Genomic DNA, 22,513 nt, shown 5'->3' with positions numbered 1-22,513 from the left:
TCTACATTCATACATCCATTTTCACATCCACATTCATACATCCACATCCACATCTACATCCATACATCCATTTTCACATCCACATCCATACATCCACATCTACATTCATACATCCATTTTCACATCCATTTTCAAATCCACATTCATACATCCACATCCATACATCCACATCCACATCTACATCCATATATCCATTTTCACATCTACATTCATACATCCACATCCACATCCATACATCCATACATCTACATCCACATCCACATTCATACATCCACATCCACATCCACATCTACATTCATACATCCATTTTCACATCCACATTCATACATCCACATCCATTCTTCGTTCATTTTCATCTATCTGATTCATTTCGCATCCTCATATCTATTTATAGAATACAAGAGAATTCTTATTTTTGATATAAGATTTCTTTACGCATCTATTTATGCATAAATTTCATTTTAAGGAGAATAACACTTTCAAAATAAAAATCAATCTTTTATGCATCTTCCTGCATAAATTCATTTTAAATGAGAATGACACTTTTGAATTTAAAAATGAATCTTTTATGCATCTTTCTACGCATAAAATCAAAATTGACGAAAATAACTCTTTTGAACTAAAAATAGATTTCTTTATGCATCTTTCTATGTGTAAGGTCCCTCCCAAGCCACGTATGTATTTGTCTCTTTTAATATAGATTTCAAGAAGGAAAGAGAGTGCACTTAGAGAAGAGTGAGACAATAAGGCTAGAAACATTAGGAAAGTGTTAGAATAAAAATATTAGCTCCAAAAATCCTAAAAGAAATAAGAAGATAAGAATAGTTCTATTAAGAGATAAGTATCTTCAAAAATAAAAATTTGAATTTAGGTGATAGGAGGTCATATTTAGAGTACCTTTACATCTTTAGAGTCCATGCATACTAAAAATGTAGAAAAACAACACATTTCTAAAGATGGCACGTTTGTGGCTATATACAGACGTTTTTGCCTATTCTCCTTACAATGTCTTGTAGACCGATACGTTCCTGTTCTTTTGACTGGTTATATGACCATATTCTGAGTTTTTATCAAAGAGTTATGGCAGAAACAATTTGCTGATTCTGTGAGGGTCTCTACATAGGAAAAACTGTAAGAAGGCAGCAAGTAGCCTCAAGACCTTAGAAAGAGAGAAGAGTCACAGTACGAGTAAGAGGAGATAAAGCTTGGCGATGATTGGATGATTTCAATCATAAGAGAAGGTATTGGAAGACTCTATTCTCATATGTCAAGTTCTAAAGCTCTTGTTAAGGAGTAAAGGCAACGATAAACGATAAATTTCTATAAGGTATATACATATTTTGTTTTTCAATTATATATCATTCTTAGGGCTTGAGGTATGACCCCAGCTTCTCTATTAATTGTTAATAGTGATCTATTTGATTGATTTACTATTTAAAGTTTGTATTCTTTTAAACAACAGCATATGCCTTAATAAAGAATGTCTTATCACAATCTCGAGTTAAAATACTAAAATCTTTGTGAAAAGGATTGTTTTCTTAAGAAGGTAACATGGATTCTAGTCCTATGGTTTAGTTGAGTAAATGGATTGTTATCTTGGTTAAATTAAGGTACAGGTACAACTCTCCCTGCCTTGACGCTGCCCTGTTCTTGTGCTTGTATAGCCGGACGACGGAGATGTTAGTAAGGCCCGGAGTTGGGCCATGGTATCCCTCATACCATTGGGAGAATAAGGCCCGGAGTTGGGCCATGGTATCCCTCAAGTTGGGCCATGGTATCCCTCATACCATTGGGAGAATAAGGTTTGCCGACTGAGACGAGTGATTGTGATGCTGCCTAGTTCTGAGGCCGTAGGCTAGTGCGATGAATTAGCCCACCCTAGTGCGCAGACATCCCTCTGAGGGGCAGGAGGATCGAGCGATGGAGCCTGAGAGGGCGACAGGCCGGCTTGAGTCCTCGCCAGCGACCGCCGACGATGAGGTGTATGGTCCCGTAGGGTTTTGCCGCTGGAAGGCCGAATTCTCGATCATCGGCGGTATAAAGGAAAAGAATAAAAGAGCCGGTTTGGCTTGTATGAAATTGATTCATGTTTAAACTTTGTTTTTATAAATCTTGTCTTTGGCATTATTGTATTGTGAAAAAAGGTTGTTTTAACAAACCTTGTGAAAAGGGCCTTAATTAAGGAACATGTTTATTTATGTCAAACACTGTGGTAGGATTAATTAGAAAACAAATTGACGCGTGAGTAGGGTGGAAAGTGGAGGATGGAATGCCCCGATGGCACCATCCTACGGACGGGGGTGGACCCGATTAGTCGAGTAGCTTTCCAACATATTAAGTGAAAGCCCTACGTTAGATAAATGGGTTCTCGGGCAATTCTTTTCTAGAAGACTAGGCCAGTAGATGTGCCTTGTATGGATGAGAAAAAAAGCATTGCCTCTAGAAATCAAGTCTTGTAGTTGCCCAATTTATGATAAATTACCCTATGGGTGATTTGACTTTTAGAAGATCACGCTTCCCCTGTGGGATAGGACTAGGTCATACCTATGAATCATATACCCTATGGGTGATTTGACTTTTAGAAGATCACGCTTCCCCTGTGGGATAGGACTAGGTCATACCTATGAATCGTATCCTTGAATCTCTACATAGTCAAGGTGTCGCGATAAATAGAAAATTTTCTCCAAGTTAAGACTTAGTGGACTATCTTAAGTGTTTCTTCTATTGTGGAAGGGGGGAACCTTACACTATGCATAAAATTAAAATTGATGAAAATAACTCTTTTGAAATAAAAAATAGATTTCTTTATGCGCATAAAATCAAAATTGATAAAAATAACTCTTTTGAAAAAAATAGATTTCTTTATGCATAAAATCAAAATTGACGAAAATAACTCTTTTGAACTAAAAATAGATTTCTTTATGCATCTTTCTAGGCATAAAATTAAAATTGACGAAAATAACTCTTTTGAAATAAAATTAGATTTCTTTATGCATCTTTCTATGCATAAAATCAAAATTGACAAAAATAACTCTTTTGAACTAAAAATTGATTTCTTTATGCATCTTTCTATGCATAAAATTAAAATTTATGAAAGTAACTCTTTTGAAATAAAAATAGATTTCTTTATGCATCTTTCTATGCATAAAATCAAAATTGATGAGAATAACTCTTTTGAACTAAAAATAGATTTCTTTATGCATCTTTCTATGCATAAAATCAAAATTGACGAGAATAACTCTTTTGAAATAAAAATAGATTTCTTTATGCATCTTTCTATGCATAAAATCAAAATTGATGAGAATAATTCTTTTGAAATAAAATAGATTTCTTTATGCATCTTTCTATGCATAAAATCAAAATTGATGAGAATAACTCTTTTGAACTAAAAATAGATTTCTTTATGCATCTTTCTATGCATAAAATCAAAATTGATGAGAATAACTCTTTTGAAATAAAAATATATTTCTTTATGCATCTTTCTATGCATAAAATCAAAATTGATGAGAATAACTCTTTTGAAATAAAATAGATTTCTTTATGCATCTGTCTATGCATGAAATCAAAATTGATGAAAATAACTCTTTTGAAATAAAAATAGATTTCTTTATGCATCTCTCTATGCATAAATCCAATTTAGTAGGAATTACACTTTTAGAATAAAAGAATTTCTCTTATGCATCTAATTTATGCATAAAATCCCTTTATGATGAAAATCACACTTTTAATATAAAAATTATCTTTTATGCATATGTTTATGCATACAATTTATTTATGATGAAAATCACTCCTTTAATATAAAAGAATTTCTTTTATGTATCTAATTTATGCTTAAATTATTGATGATAAAAATCACACTTTTGATTTAAAAATAAAATTCTTTATGCATCTTTCTATGCATAAAATAAGAATTGATGATAATAGCACTTTTTTGATTAATTTAAATTCTTTATGCATCTATCCATGCATAAATCCAATTTAGTAGGAATTACACTTTTAGAAAAAAAAAGTAAAACTTATTTTTACATAATTTTAGAAAATTTCACCATAACCTCCTTTGTATGGCTAACCATTTTTCAATTTTTAACTTTCTAAAATCAACTAGAATTTCACCAAGAGAATTTAATTCATTCTAATGTAAGCAATTTCTACTTCTTTAAGAAAAACATTCTGAAAAACTTGATTCTATCCACCATTAATCATTCATCTAGGATAAAGAATGGTTGGATTTACTAAAGAAGAGAGGGGAATGCCTTTTTTCAATGAGGCATAACATCATAATCATTTTAGAAGACAGAAATCATAAAAACCATAAAAATTAAGCATACATGGGAATTTATGTATTTCCTTACTTCCATTCATCAATGAACTTCAATAGCATTAAAAGCCATTCCAATTAAGCTTCTCAAGCCTGAGAGGGGTTGAGAAGAGAGAAACATTGAGAAATTATGGAAAAAGATCAAAATTCACACTTTACCTTACAAATTGCTTGATTCTTTGATCACGGTAGAGGCCCCCAACCAATCAATTGGTTTGGTATGCTGATGGGGGTATGTCTTTTCTCTGAGCGTCTTGGTCTGAGCACATTTTTCTGAGCATGGCCTATATTGTGATTTCGTAGACAATTTTATCATAACATCACACACCATTTAGTCATAAAACTACCCCAAGAAGATACTATATACATTTCTACCCCACAAAGATGCCGCTAACATCACACACCCTTTAGTCATAAAACTACCCTACAAAGATGCTATATACATTTAATTACATTTCTTTCCAATAGTATTTAGGGCTTATAAGATCCCTTTATTCACAAAACTACTTTTCATGTCTACTTCATTTCAACACCCTCCACCTACATCATCCATCATTCATACTACCATGATAGATAGTGATGATGAAATGATTGCAAGTCACATGGTGAAGAATTTAGGGTGCAAATTTGCATGCATCTATGCCGAAACATTTATTAGTTGCAAGGAGATACTTCAAGATTCAATTCACCATGATGATCATTTGTACACAACTCATAGTTTTGACATGCAAACCTTAATTAAGATATGACATGATTATCACATCTCTAGCAAATAGAAAAAGTTTTATGAAACCAACATGCTCAAAATTGAATATGCGATATTGAGATTAATATTCATGGTGGGTACTCACATGATGTACTAATAGTTCTTCAATATGATTACTACATCTCTAGCAAATGAAATAGGTGTAAGACACCACAAAAGTTATGCATGTTCAATACTAGGGCATCACAAGCAAAATGAATTGCTTGAAGGGAAAAACTCATGTCAAATCACTAGACTCAATGCTTGAAGGGAAAAACTCATGTCAAATCACTAGACTCAATCTTCTTTACTAATGTCATCCACATAGATATTGCGACGATGCCTTCTCTCTTTGATGGGGGCATTGAATGCAATGTCATTACACATCATCTCAGCCATAGCACCTGCATAAGAAGGCAAAAAGCTAAAATAGATCATTCAATATCAATGCCTCATTGATAATAATATTCTCCAACAAATAAGTTTAAAAAGATTAAACACGAGAGTAACATACTTACTAGTCGTCTGGAAGATTAACAACCATTTCCACATCTTCGGAATCATTTAGAGTCCCATAGTTGCTTAACACATTTCCCTTTCCTTTCTGTCCATCCAAAAATGGTTGCAATATAGAATTGCAAATGTCAGGATCATTCTCAATAGATAAGCATGCTCTCCCAGAATGCACGCATGCTTTTTGCATAGAACCAGTCCCAGCACCTAAGTTCACCACATGTCCAGAAATTGGACACAAGAACTCCAAGAAGTACAACATCATGCATGGAGCCTTCTCCAATGCACCTCTCCATGGAATACTCTCTCCATGTTTTATAGTCTGCTCACTTGTTGGTAAATAATGATGAAACAAACTACTTCCAAAAGCAATGCCCAATTTGGTACCAACCACGGAAGCATTTCCAGGATTACAAACACAAGACATACCAGCCCGCCGATGAAGAAGGCATAAAACCACAACATCCACCTAAAGATAAGAAAAGAATTAAACATATACTTAGTACAAGCCATTTCATTATACGAGAGCATAAATTCTTTCAAACAGGTCATTGTATGACAATTGTCTCACCTTATGATCAATACCACCAACTTTGATTGTGCAATATGCATCTAAGCATTGCATGTACATTCGACATGCAAACTCCAATCTACTGATCCTAGCATAATGCTCAACCAAATGAAGAACATGAGGAGCACACATAACTAGGATCCAGCCAGAATCTGAAACAACTGTGGCCGCTACTAGCAAGGAGTAGCGTACATGGTCCTCTGTTAATAAATTCCAAGATGGAGATGTGGAATCCTCTACTCCAAGAGCTTCTAGCTGTGTAGGCAGATCAATAATGACAAAATCTGCAGCCCAAGCAACACTCTTACCATTTCTTGTTTTTCTTTCACCTCCAAGACCCACAAAGTATTCCTTCATGTCTATATAGGCTTGTGTGAAGTTTGAGATAGACAATTGCTTCCCAAACTCGACATAATCATAGCACCAAACCTTGCAATGTGAAGCATCACATGTGCCACTCAAATTCAAAGTTAGAGAGGTCAATGGAATGTACAAAAAGCGGACAGACCTATCTTTCCATTTACATCCTTTCAGAATGGGTGTAGACTGCAGTACCTGCACATCTGTACCCACACCACATATGTAAAGACACAAAGTGATAACAACATATGTTACACAAACAAATAATAGCTTGAAAAAAGATCAAGAGAACTTACCATTATTAGTACTAGGATTTTTTGGTGGCCTACCACCCTTCTTTAGTTCCATACTTGAATCTTTGTCCTTTTTAGTCATCTTCTCAAGTGTTTTTTGAACCTCAATGACTGCATCATCCTCATGGACTTAATTTGAGCTTGATGAACCCATCTCTCCCTTTTTATGCTGTGTGTACAGCTCTACCTCCTCCTCGATGCAACATCCTTTTTTCATATCGAGCCACCACGGGCAGTTCTTTCTCTCCCACTCAGAGAGCACTTGCTTCCCTTCTTTTTCTATCATGTTTGGAGAGTACATACAGAATTTTAAGTCCTGAATTTTTGTCCATACTCGACATATGGGCAACAATTTTTCAATCTTACCAACAGCTTTTAAGGATTGCAAGAATCTGCATACAATAAGAGTCTTAGTACAAAAGCAAAATACTTAAGGATGGATTTTTAATTGAAAAGGAAAAAACATGTATTGCTTACCTAAATACCAATCGTCGAGATGCCCTCGTCATCTCCATTTGTCCTGTTGTAGCTGTAGCAATAGTCATTGAATCCTTTAAATCTTCATAAAGTTCAAGTCTGTTCATTGCTTGTATTTCCCCAAAATACTCTCTCAACGTAGGATCTTGAGGAAGCACAAAACTAGCTTGTTGACTAGCAACCAAGACCTGAGAGAGTAACCTCTCAGATTCACAAAGCAACTGATCCATCCATGCCTCTTTCGCCATCCACTTTATGAATTCTCTATCAGCTTTTGGCATCCCATAACTTGTTCTCAAATTTGAATCTGACCCTAAGATTCTGAGGGTTGCTAGTTGTGTCTCCTTTGAGACTTTTGCAATGGAGATGTTATACAACTTTTCCAATGTGGCAATGGATGATTTATCATCAAATGGGAGGCTCCACAAGATATTAAACCAATCTTCACCATTTGTTGGTTTGACAATAGACAGAATCTACATATAAACAGTACATGCAATCGTCACACTCAACTGTATTTTTTAATCATACAATACATGCATATCCCATACCTTGATCATTTTGTAAACAAAGATCATATGACCAATCTCAAAAAACACTTGAACACTTTAAAAAGTCAACTTTATGTTAAGAATCATTAAATTAACCATACCTTGATCATTTTTCGACCATACTTGAGATTCACATCCTTTCGAATACTTTTAAGTGATTTCTCCATATCAGCAACACTCAAATTTGGCTGAAGTTCCTTTAGCTTTGCCTCATAATCTTGCTTGTATAGTGGCTAAAATATATTCCAAAGAGATGAATGAGTACAATGAATTAGTTAGTTCTAATTTAAAAGACATCCATGACAAATGGTATGAAACTTACTGCAAATACCATTCTCCCTAGCATCAGAGATGTCAAAGGATACCAAGTACTTGATCCTTTACTGCTTTCATTTGCCCTATGCTTTTCAAGTGTCTTTTTTTCTTCCTCAGAAAAAAGTGATAAGTACTCATTCTCATCACATGAACACATTGTCTTCGTGTTGAACAAATAATCCTTGAGATTTGTTTTAATAATTGCTATTTCATTAAGGCTAAAAAATAAAAAATACATAGCTTCAAACATATTAAGAATTGTTCACAAAACCCTTAAAAGCTCAAAAAAAGGTAACACATATAAGTAAGAACTCGCACTTACAGATTGAACCTTTGAAGAGCAGCTATTAGCTTCATTTCTGTTTCTTTCTCTGGAGTAATAAAACTTGCTAAAACTCGAATATGACATGCCTTTGATGTCTTGAATTTCTCCTCAATTAGAGACATCCATGCAACAGTACGGTGATTCCCCTCCCACACAAAAAACATCTTTCGAGACAAAAATGACCAATCAACATCATCAACAATCTGTGCCTCAAATTCTGCATTTACATCCCTCCAACAAGAATCGCATGATTGTTCAATTTCATCTGTCACCTCTTGTGAAACACCATCCGAAAGTGTTGTAGATAAAATAAACATTCCTTTCTGTTAAATATATTTTTCTGCCTCTAGAGCTTGCTTTAGGCTATCCATATCAGTTCGTAGGCCTCTCACTCTTGTGTTTACAACACAACGACATAATGGGATCAAGGGAGCAATCTTTCCAGGATTGACTGCAAGAGATTCAATAACATCCTTCCCTTGGCCAATATCAAGTGCAGCAGGAAACTCTTGCTCAAACTCCTCATCTAGTTGTTTATCCTCTTTCTTTCTCTTCTTAGAAGATTCCTCCACAATTATAGTAGTGTCTTCAAAGTCTTCCATCTCCTTATCCTCTTCAACTTCAATTTCAACCTCTTTTTGAATCTCTAAATTTGGTGTAGATTCCACTTGCAAACTTCTCTTGCTACTTGTCCTTCCACCTCTCTTGCCTCCTCGTTCTCCTCTTCCACCTCTCCCCCTCCTCTCAGAAGTTCTTAATTTTACCATCTTGCCAATGTGACAAAGATGCATTTAAAAAAAGAAGTCATCACATGGCATAGAATAGACTTACAAGGTCAATTAAGTCCCAGCATTACTTCAATAGCATACAAAGAAACCCCAAGAGGCTTCAAAATAGAAAATACCTGAAGCTTGATCGTGATGCTGCTAATTGAAGTTGCACTTGACGAGATGATGGGGCTTGAGGAGACTAGCTGGACAACAAAAGCATACAAGAAAAAGTTATTAAGCATACAAGAACAAGTTATTAACCTTAAAAGCGTACAATATCTCGAATAGTGTTGTGTCTCCTAAGGCCTCCTCGTCTCCTTGCCTTATTTTCATAATAGTGCATGTGTCTAAAAGGGAAGCAAAAAATCTCCAAGTACTATGCGTACATATGTCAATATCATTTGATGGACATATCATAATATGCCTTTCCACAGTTTTAACATGTTATATTTAGGTCACATGAGATAAAATGAAATCATTCATGTAATCATAATAACTCTTGTAATTCATTCCTGAGCTATAAAGTTAGATTTTGGTAAAGTGTTGTTTGGTGGTAATCATTTTGTATGCATTGAAATGGAAATTGGAATGTCTAAAAATATCATTAACTGAGTGTTATAATCATGGATCTAGAAAACTTACTATTAAAATTAAGCTTAAAAGTATTAATTGCACTTACAATAAAGAAGAAGTTAAATTTGAGTTTCTGTTTCAATCATACTTGAAAATCTAAGAGATGAAAGATCACTAAACTTTTGATATGCTTACATGTTCATAGATATGAGTTGTGGCTTCTTGTTTTGGACAAAACTCATGTATATCCTCCTCGTCTCAAGCACCCTAAGTAACATGTATGGTATCTCTCCTCAATCTACTTATATATGCTAAGCCCAAAATCCTTTGAGGGGATCTACACCCCCATATGCAATGTTGTACTATCTTACAAGCTACCGGGCATCTAGGGTCTGCACCAAAAATAGCTCTCCACTAAATAATGGAGAGGCCACCATGTAAGGACAACTAAAAGAAGTGGGATATGTATGAGTGCCAAAGTATCTTTTGAATCAATGAGGTAACGTTATAACTCTCCTAGTATGTATGAGTGCGGCCCTTTATCTAAGTAAAAGGAGCCTTGTAGTATGGATACTATAGTTGAAAAAATATTGACTCTTCATTAGTGGATTGGTTGTAATCATCTAATTGTATTGCCTTCGGGCGGGAGACCAAGCTACCTTCAAGCCACCACTACAGAAGGATCTACAAGAGAGAGAAAAAAAAGTACATGTACACAACTAGAGCTCTGGGTGAAGACACAATCTTGACTGCTTGATAAAAACCTATTGCCACCTACATAGAAAAGTTTTGAAGACATTGAATATAAGTACTTCCAAATGAGCTAAAACCCAAAGTTGCTTTTCAGAAAACATTTTATGTCAATGATGCATTAAGATCTTCCCTAATCAAAAAGTCCAGCATTAATTGAAAAGCTTACAAGGGGAGAAAGTCCTTGTTGTAAAAGAGCTGTTGGAGAAACGAATAGTGGATCACTGCGCCGCAATGCATGAAAACAATCCAGCTGGAAAGACAAAATGATAAGACACAAATTTTGGCCTTTCATTTGCATGAGGAAAAAGGTGGGCCACCCCCAAACGATGCCAAAATTAAAGGATACCGTCTTCTTGTTATTTGTGTAAGATTCTCATGATTTTATTGTTATAAAAAATTTCATGAAAACGATGCCAAAATTTGTCGGTCATTTAAGGATACCGTCTTCTTGTTATTTGTGTAAGATTCTCATGATTTTATTGTTATAAAAAATTTCATGAAAATATCGTGTGATATCGTGTGTCTGCTAACACAATTGCAAAAAAACAAAATGGTTGTTTGAAGTTTTAAGTCGCTTTTTCATAGGGATATCAGTTCAAGTTATGGCATTTATGGTTGGTGTTTAAGAGACTAATGAGGAGAATTTTAAGACAAACGTTTTTTTTTCAAATTTGGGGCCCCTTTTTCCTCATGAAAATGAAAGGCCAAAATACCCCTTTCGTCGACGAAAGGGGTATTTTGGCTTTTCATTTTCATGAGCCCTTAAGAAAATTTAAAGGCCAATAGACCCCTTTCGTCGACGAAAGGGGTATTTTGGCTTTTCATTTTCATGAGCCCTTAAGAAAATTTAAAGGCCAATAGACCCCTTTCGTCGACGAAACGGGTCTATTGGCCATTTATTTTCATGAGAGCCTAGAGTACAGAGAGACACGAGGGCGCGGGAAAGGGGGGCAACGTGGGGCGGCAACGTGCGGGTGGGTCGCGAATCATCACGAGGACGAGGGCGGCGATGGCCGATCCAATCCATAATTCATCCAAGGGCTCTCATGAAAATGAATGGCCAATAGACCCCTTTCGTCGACGAAAGGGGTCTATTGGCTTTAATTACAATCTATGCTACCAAACTATGATGTTAATAGGAACCATGACTTATAATGATTATCATACGAATTCGATTGCTAATGAGAATGCAGCAATGATGAGTGATCATTTAATTAAACATCATTACTGTGTGAGGTTGATAATTTTTCATAATTGTGAGGTTGATAATTTTACTGTGTGAGGTCGACATACAATTAAATATTTTTTTGATTAATATTCAATTAATGATAGACCCCTATTGGAGAGAATAATTAAATATAGAGGCCAATAGACCCCTTTTGTCAACGAAAGGGGTCTATTAACCTCTATATTTAATTAATGGTTCATGAAAGATAGAGGCCCATAGACCCCTTTCGTCGACGAAAGGTGTCTATTGGCCTCTACCTTTCATTAATAATTGATGGAAGATAGAGTCCAATAGACCCCTATAATTTATATTCAAAAGGTTAGAGATGTGCTAACCAACCATTTCTTGTTCGCCACAATTATAATTTATATCTATCTATCAACTTTATGTAGCAATAATGAAATGTCATTGCTAGCGAGAATGGCTTGCAATAACTCCCATACGTGTGTCAAAGAAAGGTTGGGGATTAAAAGGTCTAAGAGTCCATGGTATTATAGTATTGTTGTTAACAAATGATGGCTAAAATTTACATCATGGTTCAGTACCATTGTCACACTTGTGCCGACTTTCACAAGACCTATCTTACAAAGTTGTGAGTATAAACAATGGGCAGTGTGTGCAAAGCATTTGTGAGCATTTTTTCTTGCGGCAGACTCTTGTTTAAAATGAGTTCTTGAAACGAACACTCTCCTCTTGATCTCACCCTTTGGACTTCATCTCATTGAGTTGCACAGCTCAACCATTCCGTTCTTATGGAATCTGTCACAATTCAGAATGAGGATAGATCTTTGCATATGTTTGTTCGCACTTCCATAGGTAGAGGAGTGTTGTCAGAGATGGTGCTTGCTAGCCATTTTCAATTCACACTTGGGTCCATATCTGTCCATCAGCACTTTGGTGATAATGGGTCTGATTTGACAATGGAGCTGCAATACGAAGTCCATGACGATGGATACAAAATGTTTCACCTTGATGCGCAGTTTGGTGATATTTTCACCGTGAAGGGAGAAAGATTCAAGCTTGATGACAATGAACTTCAGAAGACTCTAGTGCACGAAAACAAAAAAGATTTCTACTCTGTTTGCAACAAAAATGATGAGGCAAGGAAACATGATTCAGCTAGCAACATTGAGAATGACAAACAACATAGTGTCATTGAGATTATTATGCAACTACCTATAAAGAACAGATTGCGTGAGGCCTATGAGAAGGTTGGAATGCACGTCACTGTGGATGAGTTGCCTTCTACTTATGATGGTGATGTTTTCTTTGAGCTACCAGCTACTTCAATGAAACATCGCACAAAAGGTACGGAGTCAAAATTTGATGGTCATGTTTGGAGTGATCCTGTTACAACAAATATAGTATTTCCTGGTGTGGTTCGTAGAAAGGAATGTGGAGGTCACCTCCGTTGTATAAATGCAACTTGTGGTTATAAAGAAAGAATTGGGATAGAGAATGAGACACAATGGGATGGGAGATTGATTAGAGTGGCCCCAGCAAATGTGTCAATTGAATCATATGGCTCCTTATCATGTATACATTGTGGTCGTCCACCAATTTGCTTGGAGAGATGTTACTGTGAAATGTTACTCTGCATGCCAGAATGTAGAGATGGTGTGAATCTTACTCGTGCAGTCATACACCATGGCCATCATAATCATCCCGTTGGAGATGGTTTGACTAGAAGAACAAAGGATGCCTTTAAAACCAAAGTTTCTGAAATGGTGAGGGCTGGTGGTGCTGTATGCCCTAAAGGGATACAAAATATAATTGTCCAAAACATTATTCTGGAAACTTTATTGTCTAAAAATGTGCAAGATGGGATTAAGATGTCGGATGTTGAGCTACAAGATTTGCTAAAACAATGTGAACCTTTGCTTGACAAAAGAAGGTAATTACCATAACATTTGTTATTGCATTGGTTTATTAAATTATGTTATCACAATGAATATTGATCAACTTTATGTCTGTGTAGATTATCAAGATGGATTGAGGAGGGTCGACGTGACTCTCGACCTGTGTCAGATGGGCTAGATGGAATTTTATACTTGAAAAGACATTGTAGATATAATTATTTCCAAAGTGTAGTGTTTCCTGGACAATTGCAACATAGTTCATTCAGCAGGTGTCATGTATTTAAAATGTCTACCCAAGGTTCTGGTTCAGGGGTTGATTTGGTAAATAAAATGAGACCTGGAGGAGAACTGGGTCATTGTTGGGTGTTGTTTGACTTTGTGAAGCGAATGAAAGATTGGACTACCATGGCTTGCCATGTGTATAATCCTTTTATCCAAGAGTTGCAAACAATTGCAACTTGTGACTTCAAGGTGGAAGATACTGACGCACAAATTCTATTTTGGGATACTCTCAACAAAGTAATGGTTTCAGAAGGGTTTGACAATGCTAAATTCAAAGGGTTCATGGCAGATGAGGCCCAAGCCAACTGGAGAGCTGTACGTGCCACTTTCAATGGTGGCCCTGACAATATAATGGAAGGGAAAGAGCGTTCTTGCCTTTTCCATTGGGAGCAAAGTCTTCATTCCCATGCAAAGGCATGTATAAAAGTTGGCAGCCAAGAGGAATTTAAAATCCGATGTAGACGCTGGAAGGATGCCTCTACAGAGCAAGCTGCAGAAGTCGAAATGAGAAGCCTAAGGGCATGGTGGAATGCAGGCCATGCAAGTGACTCAGACTTGCCACAGCTTGAAACTTGGTTTGCATGGTGGCATGCTAGGATTTTCCATTGGGGCCACTACATTATAGAGGTTGGTTTTGTATTTCTCTTGAATTTTTTTTGTCATGTTAATAATGTAATTTTGCCATTACAATATCTCTGCAGAGTATGTCAGATAACGAGAAGTACTTGATACCTCGAACAAATCTAGCAGAGTCTATTCATGGTAGTTGGAGGGCTGGATTGAACCATGTCAAATATGTTGGTCTCTACAATGCCTCTATTAGTGACCTCTCAAATGCAATTTTACAAAGCGCTAGATACACATCTTTTTTGAAGGGCCAGTTTATCGGAAGTGGGCCGAGTCTGGAGACCTTAAAAAAAATATCTTTAAAATCTCGGATTGACAAGTGATGTTGCAAAGGAAATGGGTGTTGCATCTGAAGTATGTTTTAATGATGGAGATGACAAGACTGTGCGAAGGAAAAGGCCAAAGTCAATGCCTTCAAATATATGTGAGGATGATAGTCACCGCCCTGAGTACAGTTATGCAAATAAGAAAAGATACTCCATGTCTTCAAAATCTAGTACTAAATTTGCAACAGAGAGTTCTGAGGATGATGATTCCAAGAGTGTACAAGAATATGAAGTGCATGATGCAAATTGGGCATCACGAAGAGTTCCTATAACAAGCCAAGTCCGTTGCCAGGCTTGGCTTGGACAAGGAGGAAAATGTAACAAGCTTGTCAATATAAAGGATCGTGAAAATCGACGTGGAGTTGTTGCACCATCATTCTTTGGGAGGATTCAAACACCAATTGGAGTGCGCTCCCAAATGATTTGGTTTTGTGGAAATGATGTAACCCACACGTGGAAGCCATCAACTAGCATTACAGGTATTCCAGGACCATCACCAGGAAGGTGGAAGGTTCAATCAGGAACATCCTTGACAAGTGCAGAGATTGCTAGGTTGACAAGCTCGGGGCTTGTCGTATTAGGAGTGTCAACTCCAATGGTGGGTGCAAGTTGTGCTTCACCAATTCAAGCCCATGATGAAACAATAGTATTGCATGAAGATCGACCTCGGCGTCGAGATGGCAAAGCAATCAGATGGCGAAACAAAATCTCCAAAGAAATGGAAGATAGAATTCAGAGGTCATTGGTCATGAAATGCATTGTTAAGGATGCAACAGTCGTAAAGGCCATGGAGCATGCTGAGTTCATTGTTTCTACAGAAGGATCAATGCAAAAAGGTATTGAATACAAGATTGACATTTCTCCATTTCCTTCTTGCAATTGTGAAGACTTCATTGGACGATCCCGCAAATTGGATGCCTATATTCCATGCAAACATATTTATTACATCTTCCTTTCATACCTTGGATTGGATAGCAGAAATAATATGTTTGTTCACCAAGCCACCTTGAGTAAAAAAGAGATATTCCAGGCATTGTCCCGCATGCCTTGAGGTTTAGTTTTTGGAGACTGTACTTTCATGATGGTCAACAAAAAATGGAAGGGCTATTATAATAATCCTTTTTCCATAAGGATTTTGAAGCACAAAAATGGTATTTTTTTGAAGACTGAACCTTCATGATGTTGAATACAAAATGAAAAGATATCTATAATAATCCTTTTTTCCATGAAGATTTTGAACCACAAGAACAATGTTTTTGGGGCCTTTTGCATTTCTCCTTGTGTAAATTTTTGGTTTGTTTCTCTACTTATTTGAAATAACATGAACTCAACACATCTAGGAGTAGCAAAATACCAAACTATGAGTGTAAAATATTGACTTAAAATTTGGCTATATTTGTTACATTTCCTTTTGTACCTTGGATTGGATATAAGAAATCCTTTTTTCCATGAGTAATTTGAACCACAAGGATAGTGTGCTAATTATTCTCCACTTGATAATTGTGGTAGGACATTTTGAAGGATGATTTTACATCACAAAAGTTTGAAAATGTCTTCTATGTGATAAATCATGTCTTCATTTTCATTTGCATAGGTAGAAAACTTATTTGAAATAATGTGAGCATGTATTGGAAAATACAACAAATAGCAAAATAGAAAATATTGTGAGTGTATTTGACTTAAAATTGGGCTATATTATTTACATATTAACTTATATGGATAGAAAAGATAATAATTTTGGTCACCAAGCTAACTTGAGTACAAAAGAGATCTTCACAGCATTATCTTGCATGCCTCAAGGCCTGGTTTTTGCAGATTGCACACCTTCATGATGTTGAACAAAATTTGAAAGGACTATTATAATAATACTTTTTGCAGATTGCACACCTTCATGATGGGAAGCCTTGTAGGATGATTTTACAATCACAAAACTAGTTGTTGTGGTTTATTAGTTTACAAGGATAACCACTTCTTTTATCATAACATCACACACCATTTAGTCATCAAACAAACCAAACCTGGTTTTTGCAGATTGCACACCTTCATGATGTTGAACAAAATTTGAAAGGACTATTATAATAATACTTTTTGCAGATTGCACACCTTCATGATGGGAAGCCTTGTAGGATGATTTTACACTCATAGTTTGGTATTTTGCTACTACTAGATGTGTTGAGTTCATGTTATTTCAAATAAGTTTCCTACAAAGCGTCTTGCCACAATTATCAACAAGTAGAGAAACAAACCAAACCTGGTTTTTGCAAATTGCACACCTTCATGATGTTGAACAAAATTTGAAAGGACTATTATAATAATACTTTTTGCAGATTGCACACCTTCATGATGGGAAGCCTTGTAGGATGATTTTACAATCACAAAACTAGTTGTTGTGGTTTATTAGTTTACAAGGATAACCACTTCTTTTATTGCTTCTTTTATTGAGCAATATGGACCCTTCATTTACAAAACGGTTTCATAATCATGGCCTCATTTCATGAACTTCAAGAGTTAGAAAACTTGTTTAGTCAGAAATGAGGATATCCATTTCTTTTCTTAAGCAATATGACCCCTTTATTCACAAAAGGGGTCCATACACTTGGATTGTTTTCATAAACTTTGACACAAAAAAACTACATTCTGATCCAATTTGCTCAAATGCTCAGATGGTTTTGCTCAAAAATTAGAAATCCCCTGCTGATGGAGCCACCAATGGAGATTGAAGAAGGAGGGAAGCTCCAATTTCTTCAATTTGGAGAGAATTTTAGAGAATAGTAAAAATTATCATTATTTTAGCATAATTCTGGCATAGTATAATTCTCCTATTTTTTTACAAAGAACTTAGGTTCTATTTATAGCAGAGGGAGGCTCTAACCAAGGCCAACTGATTTCTAGAATTTTCCAGATTCAGTTTGGTTGAATTTGGACCAGATTTGGACCTAGTTTGGTTCCTTTTTTATTCGGTTTGATCCAAGAGAGAGGAGAGATAAAAATATCACATTATTTTTTAGTTTAAAACTCATTCAAGCATGTGAAGTAGGCGCCTCCTTGAGGGGACTCCCCTTCCTTACATATGTGTCAAAATGGAATCATTCTACCCAAAATATCTCATTTTTTAAATATTACTCATAGTTTTTTTTACCAATAAACCTTGTACATAGTCAACTCTTCATCTTATGTGAGCATTTACTCATTTTTGGGTATTTTCTTTTACAAATTAGATTTATCTTCTCTCCACACATGGATTGATCTTATTGGCCCATAGGAACCTTAATTTAAAATTTTGAAAAAATCTTGACCCTCAGGATAATGCCTCTTGAACAGATTATACTTGATTTCTTATGCACCTTCTGGAAATCTTTTTGAACTTCTGTTTAAGGGAAACTTATATTAATAAGCTAAGAATTTTTTCTATCCAAAAATATTCAAAATCTGAATAACCTCTTTCTAGAATATTTTCTCTCTCTAGGCCAAAACAGGCAAAAACAAGATCTTTTATATTTTTGAAGAGGGGATAGATTACAAGGGAAGATACTGGACATCCTGAGAGGCTAGGGAGGAATCTTACATTCTATCCCACTTAAAAAACGCGAGTTCTCCTCATCTCGCAAAACTAGAGAAGAATTCTTTTTCTTAAGATCTAACTGATTATGGGTTCCTTATATTCTGGTGAACCCAAACAGAATCCTGGGATAAAGATACCTTATATAAAACTCATCATTAAATAACAATTCACTCAGAATTCACTCAGGTCATAACATTAAATTCCTTATCACAATAATGATCCATTAGATAGAAATTTCTATCTGAACAGTCCTTCTTGGAAATTTTTCATTTATGCAGATTTTTAATTTGACCTCCTTTAACTTGATCCACTGGGTCAAGTGTTAAAGAGCAGCAATCTGCCAGCACAATCCACTAATCTCATAGTGATTTGCTGGAGTCATTAACATCATTCTAGCTACGAACATTATCACAGGGACTCGTTCCATTCATCCTCACTGAGGTTTTACTTAGTTATTACAATTCAGCCAAAATTCAGAAATCTTCATTTTTCAATCAGAATCCAAATCAACTCGTTATTTCTCAATCAGAATTTGAAATCATATCAACCACATTTGAATTCATCATCTGGATAGTATTAATGCTTATAATTTCAAGTCTTAGATTTACTCGTATATACTACCAGTAAAGAGCTGCAATTATACCCTCAGTATATACGAGTAGTCATGGTTCTTGGAACTATAAGGTAAATACCATCATGTCTAGGCCTCAAGCAAGTCAGGGATTCCATACAATTGCGGTACTTCCATTTGAAGACCCAATTACTAATTTACGAATTCAGTTTGAATATCAAATTGTATGAATTTTATCACACAATTACAACCTTTTTGTGTTTCTTGATAAATTTTTGACATATTTAGCTTCTCGGTTGATCCTCATTAGCCAAATCGCTCTGATACCAACTGTAAGATCCCCGTCCCCACCGCGCGATGGATTCTTGGTGCTAGCAACAGAAGTAGCACATCTTGCGCGGGGCAGGGTCTCACACTCAGGGCCTCGCCCACCACGGATATCCGGATAGGTGACTAATTCCCCGGTTCTTCCAAAACCGAACTTAGAAAAAACTTTCCTTGCCCGGAAAGCACAAGCGATTCCTCCAGGATAAAATTTTACTCTAACGTAGTCAGGGTCATTACTAACCAAATTGATCCAACCGAACCTAAAGTCACTTGGTCAGATCAAGGAAGAAACTTGCACTTGGATCATAGAGATCAACGCTTCTTTCACCATCGAGAGGCACAGCCGTTGATTCCTTTTTCCATAGAACAATTACTATCCGAGATTTACTTCATCTAGCATACTATAATAGAAATTGAGTCTCATTTTATGGATCCATCAGTCCAGCCTAACCCCATCTAGTCCCATGGGTTAACCAGCCTCCCAACCACTGTAGTGATGGCATCCAATTAGGAATTTGGTTAGGTTTTGTCCTGGGTACCAGGGAAAAGAGTTTCCAGGCCCCCTAGCTGGATGTTCATGCAAACATAAAACTAGTCACACCACTTACACACCCAATATGAAATTGCCTTTCTCTCAGCATCAGCTATCTTTAAAACAATCCTTTAATGAAACCATTGTGTCACTGATCCCAATTCTCAAAATCTCTAGTTGAATCCTTATTTCCAATCATTCCTTCATCGGTGTACTTATGGCATCATTGGCAACCAGAACGCTCACCACCTGTTCACTCAGGGGCCTTTTCGATAGTTCCTAGCTCATAGTAACTGCCGGTAATATAATCACTTATAAAAATCAAGATGGAACCTCCGTTGAAGATCAGCAAGATCAATCAATAGATCCATATAAAAGAGCCATGGACTCATCTGTTGAGGACCAGCAAGGTCAATCAACCAAATCCATGCGCGGTTTCAGAAAACAACTCTTACTCCTTGTTCTAATATCTTCCACGACGCACGTGTGGGTATCTTCGACGACCCAGAGCCCAAGCACTGTATGGTCAGCACCCTCTAGGATCCTTTGCAGGTCACCTAGGGCTTCACTCATAGGCCGCTTACTTGGTCCCTCATCCACCGTACTGGAAGCTCACCATTTAAATCGAACCGAGGCTGGGACCGACCTTGCTACGCGAGACATCCTCCGTTGACTCTCCGTCAGCTGTTGCAACTTTATCAGGTAGGCCTCCACGACCACATTCTCAAGACAGTCGAAATACTTCCCCAGCATTCTTGACATAAAGCAGTCATTTACAAACAGTTCACAAAATACAATTTCTATAATGAACTCTCGTCTTTCCAGATTACTCCACACCAATCCATATTACTTTACCCAATTCCAAATCATATGTGTATCCATTCTTAACCAGATACATCATTTTCCATCCCATCACATCAGATTCATTCATTTCTCATAACATCCATTCCTATCTTTCTTAAATTACATTACGTCTCATCACATCCATTTCTCATTACATCTCATTCATTCACATCTTATATCATTCATTCACATTCTGATTCACATGAAATCTCATCTCATCCATTCACTCATATTGAAGTTATATCCATTCACATACATATTCATATTCATTATTGCACATACACATCCACATTCGTATATCCACATCCACATCTACATCCATACATTCATTTTCACATCCACATCCACATCCACATCCACATCCACATCCACATCTACATCTACATCCATACATCCATTTTCACATCTACATTCATACATCCACATCCACATCCATACATCCATACATCCACATCCACATCCACATTCATACATCCACATCCACATCCACATCCACATCCATACATCCACATCCACATCCATACATCCACATCAATACATCCACATTCATACATCCACATCAATACATCCCATCCACATCTACATCCATATATCCATTTTTACATCTACATTCATACATCCACATCCACATCCATACATCAACATCCACATCCATATTTATACATCCACATCCATATACACATCCATACATCCACATCCACATCCACATCCACATTCATACATCCACATGCACATCCATTTTCACATCCACATCCACATTCATACATCCACATTCACATCTACATCCATACATCCATTTTCATAACCACATTCATACATCCACATCCACATCCACATCCACATCCATATATCCACATCTACATCTACATTCATACATTCATTTTCACATCCACATTCATACATCCACATCCACATCTACATCCATACATCCATTTTCACATCTACATCCATACATCCACATCCACATCTACAATCATACATCCATTTTCACATCCACATTCATACATTCATGCATCCACATCCATATATCCACATCCACATCCATACATCCACACTCACATTCCACACCCACATCTACATCCATTTTCACATCTACATTCATACATTCACATCCACATCCATATGTCCATACATGCACATCCACATCCACATTCATACATCCACATCGACATCCACGTCCACATCTACATTCATACATCCATTTTCACATCCACATTCATACATCCACATCCACATCTACATCTACATCCATACATCCACATCCACATCCACATCTACATCCATACATCCACATCCACATGTACATCTACATCCATACATCCATTTTCACATCCACATTCACATCCACATCCACATCCACATTCATACATCCACATCCATTCTTCGTTCATTTTCATCTATCTGATTCATTTCACATCCTCATATCTATTTATAGAATACAAGAGAATTCTTTTTTTTTATATAAGATTTCTTTACGCATCTATTTATGCATAAATTCCATTTTAAGGAGAATAACACTTTCGAAATAAAAAACAATCTTTTATGCATCTTCCTATACATAAATTCATTTTAAATGAGAAAGACAATTTTAAATTTAAAAATCAATCTTTTATGCATCTTTCTATGCATAAAATCAAAATTGATGAAAATAACTCTTTTGAAATAAAAAAAGATTTCTTTATGCATCTTTCTATGCATAAAATCAAAATTGATGAAAATAGCTCTTTTGAAATAAAAATAGATTTCTTTATGCATCTTTCTATGCATAAAATCAAAATTGATGAAAATAGCT

General features: G+C 36.1%; 1 protein-coding gene and 1 long non-coding RNA gene across 2 annotated transcripts in view; both read right to left on the bottom strand.

The window, feature by feature from the left end:
• LOC147634490 (putative glutathione S-transferase parC) overlaps positions 1-22,513 on the bottom strand; it is a 124,505-nt gene that overhangs the window by 56,313 nt on the left and 45,679 nt on the right. The window lies entirely within an intron of this gene.
• LOC147634491 (uncharacterized) lies at positions 7,701-8,566 on the bottom strand. The gene is made up of 4 exons (XR_015266727.1): positions 8,466-8,566; positions 8,151-8,347; positions 7,930-8,061; positions 7,701-7,753 (listed from the first exon to the last, which is right to left on the bottom strand). It is a non-coding gene; the product is annotated as an uncharacterized LOC147634491 (long non-coding RNA).

The sequence above is a fragment of the Cibotium barometz genome, chromosome 10 (genome assembly GCF_041138505.1).
Source record: "Cibotium barometz isolate CiBa-2024 chromosome 10, ASM4113850v1, whole genome shotgun sequence".
Classification (NCBI taxonomy): Eukaryota; Viridiplantae; Streptophyta; class Polypodiopsida; order Cyatheales; family Cibotiaceae; genus Cibotium; species Cibotium barometz.
The sequence above is the reverse complement of the archived record's forward strand: the minus strand, read 5'-3'. Positions and strand labels throughout refer to the sequence as shown.